Source organism: Leptonychotes weddellii, chromosome 11, assembly GCF_054177405.1.
Source record: "Leptonychotes weddellii isolate Sample4059 chromosome 11, ASM5417740v2, whole genome shotgun sequence".
NCBI lineage: Eukaryota > Metazoa > Chordata > Mammalia > Carnivora > Phocidae > Leptonychotes > Leptonychotes weddellii.
The window spans coordinates 74866949-74875381 of record NC_138379.1 but is presented as its reverse complement, the minus strand read 5'-3'; the positions used below and the strand labels follow the sequence as shown (position 1 = coordinate 74875381).

At 38.1% G+C, this 8433-nt stretch overlaps 1 pseudogene; it reads left to right on the top strand.

Moving 5' to 3' along the window:
* The first annotated feature begins 2336 nt into the window (after positions 1 to 2336).
* LOC102739615 (hsc70-interacting protein pseudogene) lies at positions 2337 to 3877 on the top strand (annotated as a pseudogene).
* The last annotated feature ends 4556 nt before the right edge of the window (positions 3878 to 8433 follow it).

The following is an 8433-nucleotide window of genomic DNA, read 5'->3' as shown; positions in this document are numbered from 1 at the left end:
GACAGACAGAAATTCAATGCCCCGTGCTCTCAGCAATGGATCTCTTTCTGCATATATTCAGAGACCAGAACTCTCAGTATACATCATACCAAGGAATGGGGATGGGAGGAAACGCAGGCAGTGGTATTTGCCTATTGGAATCCTTTATCATTTAAGGTAAAGGGTGAAGGGCAAGGGCAAAGAGAGAAATAGCCGTAAGAGCTGCACATTCTGGAAAGAGTGGCTTCTTATGTTTTGCTCAACACCGAGACTACAATAAGTATTTGATTCTCTTACTTAGAAGACATGGTAGCAGTAAGAGACGCAGTGGTGGACTACACCAAATCACAAGTGCTCAGTATCATCATTTATTGTGGGTTATGTGTCTTTCTCATCTATATTTGACAACACTTTGATACTAGCATCCAAGAGGCTAAGAACACTAACTATCCCCTCACCGTCTCCCACCCCCAACCGCACACCAAATATTCCAGAACATGCAAAGCCTGGAGAGAAATTCCCCCTATCTAGAATGAACAAACATAAAAAAATCAAAGCAGACTGCAGCAGGAGAGGAACGGACGCATAGCCTGGAAAACCCAAAGGAAGGATGTATCTCAGAAAAGTAGTTTCTCAACAGAGTAACATCAATGAAAAAAATTAAGATTACCACTTAAAGCCTGTAGAAAAAAAGATTTGACCATGGAATGTACAAGAGAAATATAGCAGAAAAATATGCTAAGATGAAATCAGAGAGTCAAAATGAACTCAGTGATGAAAGGCAAAACTACAAAAGAAATACAAAGAAAACAGTAGAAATACACTTAAGACAAATCAGATATACAAAAGACAAACTGGTAATTCCCTCCAAAAAATGCAGGGCAACAGGACAAAGAGATGGAAACCATAGTAGAAGATTATAAATACAACAGCAAGGAAGAAGGGGTGCAATTTAAAGAGCAGAAGTTTTTGTGAGAAAGAAAACCAGAAACATTGGAAGAAAGGCAATATTTATTTATTTATTGTTTTTATATTTAATAATATTTTTTTTAAATTTTATTTTATTATGTTATGTTAATCACCATACATTACATCATTAGTTTTTGCTCCATTCAATATGTACCCTCTTTAATACCCATCACCAGGCTAGCCCATCCCCCCACCCCTCTCCCCTCCAGAACCCTCAGTTTGTTTCTCAGAGTCCATAGTCTCTCATGGTTCATCTCCCCCTCCGATTTCCCCACCTTCATTTTTCCCTTCCTACTATCTTTTTTTTTTTTTAACATATAATGTATTATTTGTTTCAGAGGTACGATCTGTGATTCAACAGTCTTACACAATTCACAGTGCTCACCATGGCGCATACCCTCCCCAATGTCTATCACCCAGCCAACCCATCCCTCCCACCCCCACCACTCCAGCAACCCTCAGTTTGTTTCATGAGATTAAGAATTCCTCATATCAGTGAGATCATATGATACATGTCTTTCCCTGATTGACTTATTTTGCTCAGCATAATACCCTCTAGTTCTATCCACGTCATTGCAAATGGCAAGATTTCGGGTTTTTTGATGGCTGCATAATGCTCCATTGTATATATATATACCACTTCTTTTTATCCATTCATCTGTTGATGGACATCTTGGCTCTTTCCATAGTTTGGCTATTGTGGACATTGCTGCTATAAACATTGGGGTGCACGTACCCCTTCGGATCAATATATTTGTATCTTTGGGGTAAACACCCAGTAGTGCAATTGCTGGGTCATAGGGTAGCTCTATTTTCAACTTTTTGAGGAACCTCCATACTGTTTTCCAGAGTGTTTGCACCAGCTTGCATTCCCACCAACAGTGTAGGAGGGTTCCCCTAAGAAAGGCAATATTTAAAGAAGAGAGACAAAAATTTCTCAACCTGAAGAGCCCGAGCCACAGTTAGAAAAGAATTGCAGTTTATCCTAATAGAAGACACCCCTTCCTAGATTTTTTTTGGCTTTTCTTTTTCAATCTTAATGATGAAAAATTTAGAGGCTTGCATGGAATACTCTTAATAACATTACAAACATCAAAACAAAATAAAACTACCTTCAGACTTCTCTTAATACTAAGATAGAAAATACACCAATCTCTAAAGATTTTCTTTTTTTTTTTTTAAGATTTTATTTATTTATTTGACAGAGAGAGAGATAGTGAGAGAAGGAACACAAGCAGGGGGAGTGGGAGAGGGAGAAGCAGGCTTCCCGCGGAGCAGAGAGCCGGATGCGGGGCTGGATCCCAGGACACTGGGATCATGACCTGAGCCCAAGGCAGACGCTTAACAACTTAGCCACCCAGGCGCCCCTCTAAAGATTTTCAAAATAAAGTGGTTGATAACATGGAGATTGTAGGTTCTGCCTCGCGGCAGCCACCCCCTTCCACACGATCACGCTGAGCTAGTACCCGCGCTTGGAATCCGGCCGCAACCTCAGCCGGGCCTGCCGCCTGCCACCGCCTTTGGACCATGGACCCCCGCAAAGTGAGCGAGCTTCGGGCCTTCGTGAAAATGTGTAAGCAGGATCCGAGAGTTCTGCACACGGAGGAAATGTGCTTCCTGCGGGAGTGGGTGGAGAGCATGGGGGGTAAAATACCACCTGCCACTCATAAAACTAAATCAGAAGACAATATCAAGGAAGAAGAAACAGATAGTAAGAAGGCAGAGGAAAACATAAAGACAGACGAACCATCAAGTGAGGAAAGTGACCTAGAAATTGACAATGAAGGTGTGATTGAACCAGATACTGATACCCCTCAAGAAATGGGAAATGAAAATGAAGAGATAACCGAGGAAATGATGGATCAGGCAAATGATAAAAAAGTGGCTGCCATTGATGCCCTAAATGATGGTGAACTACAGAAAGCCATTGACTTGTTCACAGATGCCATCAAACTGAATCCTCGCTTGGCCAGTCTGTCTGCCGAGAGAGCCGGTGTCTTCATCAAATTACAGAAGCCAAATGCTGCCATTTGAGACTGTGACAGAGCTATTGAAATAAATCCTGATTGAGCTCAGCCTTGTAAGTGGCGAGGGAAAGCACACAGACTTCTGGGCCATTGGGAAGAAGCAGCACATGATCTTGCCCTTGCTTGTAAACTGGATTATGATGAAGATGCTAGTGCAATGCTGAAAGAAGTTCAACCGAGGGCCCAGAAAATTGCTGAACATTGGAGAAAGTATGAACGAAAACGTGAAGAGCGAGAGATCAAAGAAAGAATAGAAAGGGTTAAGAAGGCTCTGGAAGAACATGAGAGAGCCCAGAGGGAGGAAGAAGCCAGACGACAATCAGGAGCTCAGTATGGCTCTTTCCCAGGTGGCTTTCCTGGGGGAATGCCTGGTAATTTTCCTGGAGGAATGCCTGGAATGGCAGGGGGGGATGCCTGGAATGGCAGGAATGCCTGGGCTCAATGAAATTCTTAGGGATCCAGAGGTTCTCGCAGCCATGCAGGATCCAGAAGTTATGGTGGCCTTCCAGGATGTGGCCCCGAACCCAGCGAATATGTAAAAATATCAGAGCAATCCGAAGGTTATGAATCTCATCAGTAAATTGTCAGCCACATTTGGAGGTCAAGCATAATAATGCCCTTCTGACAAATAAAGACCTTGCTGAAGGAAAAGCAACGATCACCTAATGGATGTTGCAATAATACAAACCAGTGTACCTCTGACCTTCTCATGAAGAAAGCTGGGTTGCTGTGAAGAGAATCCCTACCCCTCTGCCCCACATGCAACTGAAACATTCTATAGTGGTTTGCCATTAGGGTGTTCATTCAGATAATGTTTTCCTACTAGGAATAACAAACTTTAAACACTTTTAAACCTTAAAAATATTTAAAAACATATTAAAAGGGTGTGTTAGTCCCTAAAAAAAAAAAATGGGGATTGTACACCCAGCCAAACTCTCCATGGTGTACAAAGGCAACAGGCAAACGTATATACATTTTCTAAATAAAATATTTACTCCCTCTGAATGAGAACAATTCATTTAATAAAAAACTTGAAGTATAAATAACTACTGAACATATGATTACAAAATTGAGCATAAAATCAAGGTCCATTCTTGGATATAAAACTATATAGTAAAGTATGTTAAAGTCAGTCAGTGACTCAGAATTTAATTATACATAATGTAAATTTGAATGAGGGGGAAAAAATAAAGATGGGATGTGCCAGGATTTGAAGTTATTTATTTGTCAGAAACATGAGAAAAGCTATTATTTTGCTATCATTGTACTGATCATTGAGAAATATGTCATAAAATGTTATTTGATAAATTTTGATACGTCCCAGAAATCATAAAGGAAATAATAAAATTGATTTTGTAATTTTAAAGCACCCCTATGTTTATTACAGCATTATTTACAATAGCCAAGATATGTAAGTAACCAAAGTGTCCATCAACAGATGGATGGATAAAGAAGATGTGGAATATTACTCAGCCATAAAAAATGAAATCCCATTTGTGACAACATGGACAGACTTAGAAAGTATGATACTAAGTGAAATAAGCCAGACGGAAAAAGATAAATGATTTCACTATACGTGGAATCTATAAAACAAAACAAATGAATGAAGAAAACAAAACAGAAACAAATCCATAAATACAGAGAACAAACCGGTGGTCACCAGAGGTGAAGGGGGTAAGGGGATGGAAGAAATATGTAAAGGGGATTGAGAGGTACAAACTGGAACTGGTATAACTCAAAAGTTATAAGGTTGGGGCACCTGGGTGGCTCAGTTGTTAAGCGTCTGCCTTCGGCTCAGGTCATGATCCCAGGGTCCTGGGATCGAGCCCCGCATCAGGCTCCCTGCTCGACAGGAAGCCTGCTTCTCCCTCTCCCACTCCCCCTGCTTGTGTTCCCTCTCTCGCTGTGTCTCTCTCTGTCAAATAAATAAATAAAATCTTAAAAAAAAGTTATAAAGTAAATAAGTCATGGGGATGTAAAGTACAACACAGGGACTATAGTCAATAATATCGTAGTAAACTTGTATGGTGATAGATGGAAACTACACTTATTGTGGTGAGAATTTTGTAATGTATATAATTGTCAAACCACTATGCTGTACACCTGAAACTAATATAATATTGTCAACTATACTTCAATGGAAATTTAATTAATTAATTAATTTAAAAAACCTGAGACCTTATAATCAGCAAAAATATGACAAACTAAGTATAAAGGCCAACAACAATGAGGCAAAATCTGCACATTCTATGAAAGACAAGAGTTAACTTTTTTAATTTGTAAGAAACAAATATATTGAGAGAAACTATTAACAATATAGGGAAATGGGTAAATCACATAGACCGGGAGTTCATAAGAAAAGGAAAAAATGTGGACAGAATCTTTAAACTATGAGTCAACTTTGGGGCACCTGCATGGCTCAGTCAGTTGGGCATCTGACTCTTGATTTTTCTTTCTTTTCTTTTTTTAAGATTTTATTTATTTATTTGACACAGAGAGAGAGAGCACAAGCAGAGGGAGCAGCAGGGAGAGGGAGAGGGAGAAGCGGACTCCCCGCTGAGCAAGTAGCCCAATGTGGGGCTCAATCCCAGGACCCTGGGATCATGACCTGAGCCGAAGGCAGTCACTTAACCAACTGAGCCATCCAGGCACCCCATGACTCTTGGTTTCTGCTCAGGTGGTGATCTCAGGGTGGTGAGTTTGAGCCCTGTGTGGGCTCCCCACTCAGAGTGAAGTCTGCTTGAGATTCTCTCCCTCTGACCCTCTCCCTGCTCGTGCTCTCTCTCTCTCTAAAAATGAATAAATAAATCTTTAATAGAATAAACTTTGAGGCAATTTTGTAAGGGAGAAAATGTTTAGTTTTTTCACTAATTAAAACAGGGTGTTATTGGCACAGAGATTAACAAATAAAAGGATTGTCACAGTAGAGAAAGCCTAGAAAATACTTATGTATGAAAGAAAATCTGATAGGTGAAGAGATAATCTTATTAATCAGTGGGGTGATGGATTGTACTGGGCCAATTAATTATCTATCTGAAAAAAAGATTAGATTCTCACCTCATACACACCCAAATAAAAAAGTGGATTTAATCAGGTGGATTAAGAACATATGTAACTGAAGGAAACCTTAAATCCTTTAGAAGAAAATTTAGCATAATAACTTCTAGCCTTTGAAGTAGGGGAGGATTTCTTAAACAACATGGAAAAAAGAACACATCTTAATAAAACATATTGCATAATATGCATATATAAAGCTTTAAAACTTCTGTACAGAAAAGATACCCTAAACAAACAAAAAAGCCAAGTCACTGTCTAGAACACATTTGAGATGTATATAACCAATGAAGAATTCATAGTAAGAATACATAATATATAAGTCACACAGAAAATGTCAAAGCATGTGTACTAGCAAATCACAAAAGAGGAATCTCAAACAGCCAATAAAAATTTGGAAAATTAGCTGAAAATTATAAAAAAAGAAAATTATCTCCCCTTACAATAATAAGTGAAAATATAACATATTTAGGATTAAACTCAATTGTTTATTATAATTAAGCAGTCTTTAATGAACAAAACTACATAATTTTAATATCTGACTTAACATCATTAGAAATACCAATGGCTAAAAATAAAAGGAAATGGTTTGCTTGAGATTGGAAAAAAAAAAAAAGAACCCACAATCTAATATTATTTTACCTACTAAATGGGAAAAAAACAAAAGTACATCCACTGTTGGTAAGGTTGAGGTGATTCAAACACGTACTTCTCAAAGGTGCATAAATTAGTAATACGTTCTGGAAAAATAAGTGGTCAAGAACATACCAGTGTTTCAAATTTCTTGTCCATGGACCCAGAAATTCAATTTCTAACCTAAAAATAACCTTTCCAGACAAAATAATATTAATAATGGCAAAAGTAAATGAGAAAATAAAAATAAATGACAAAAACAACCAAGAGAATCAATCCACACAAGAAACTAATATTAAGTATAAAAATATTCAGTTTAATGTTAACACCAAATTTAGGGTGCAAAACTATCATCATATTACTCTATGTATATAAAGACAAAATTAGAAACCCCAAAACAAATGTTTCTTGCTAAATAACACACTTACGAGTTTTCTTTGCCATTTTTTATGTTCTCCCAATATTCCCAGTAGACATGGGTTTCATCTATATTTAAAAAATTAATTTTGTTGTGTTCAAGGAATTCACATTCTGATCTTGTCCCTGAATCACTGGATTTTCCTAATCCTGATACTTCATGATTTTTTATCCATATATCTATCAATGTGATATATATTTACAAAACATATTTATAGAATTCATATACACATACCAAAATTGTTCAGTACACTCTAAATAAGTCTAAGACGTTCATGAAGAAATAAAGGGGTTGGTTTCTTTAAGAAAGGATTCAAGTAAGCAGGAAGTTTGTTTTCAACAAACTCCACAAGTTAAATGGAATGTGAAATAATTCTATTTTAAAAATGTTGCTGTATGTGAAATCTAAAGGGATTTGGCATGGAGAGAAAATGACTGACATTCTGGTTACTAAGGTAACCCCAGTAAATTTTCCCTGATTGGGGAAGAGTCATGAACAATATTCCTTTTAATTTTTCAATTTTTTTTTTAAAGTAAGCAGGAAGCCATGTCCAGGGGCAACATCTCTGAAGCTTGAACACCCATAAATAGAGTCGGACCTCTAATCAAGTAAACATAAATCTCAAAGCCAGGTTTTATGGGAGGTGCAAAAATAAAGAAATTGGGAATTGGTTTAGAAATGAAGGGTTTTGAGAGGGGATGGAACGCAATGTCTCTTGGTTGTGAAGTTAGAAGCAAATAAGAGGTGTGTGGTGGCGAAGGACAGAGGAAAAGATGACAATGATCATTTTCCACAAAAGTCAGTTCACATTACACATAGATTAGAGACATTGATTCACCAATAGCTACACTTTCTGAATTTCTGGAAGTCACGTAAAAGGCAGTTCACAGTTACAACACCTAAGGACTAGGTCTTGCTTTCTGGGATGGATCGGGGTCGGTTTATGGTATATTGTTTTGTTTTGTTTTTGATATTGTGTGTGTGTGTGTGTGTGTGTGTGCTGTTTCTTCACTCCCTCCTGCTCTTGCTGCTTCATCTTCAATTATTTCTCTTCTTCTAAGATTTGGTACTTAAGGCTTGTGAAGGCTAGTTGTAGGGAAGGAAGGAATGCACACCTTTAAAGGTGTATCCAGCGTGGGTCTCGAAGCAGCTGCAAGTCGCATATACCATGCTTTAGTAAAACAGTAAACAGTGTGGTCTGAATCGAGAAGTAAATACACTACCCTGCCTCACATTCTAATTTGAGCATGCCTGTGATGGAGGGGACACAGACAGCTGTGGTCACCCAAGACTTTGGGTTTGGACTTGGGGGACTATAAGGTTCATGATTGTTCTAGGCCCTGTAGAGTATTT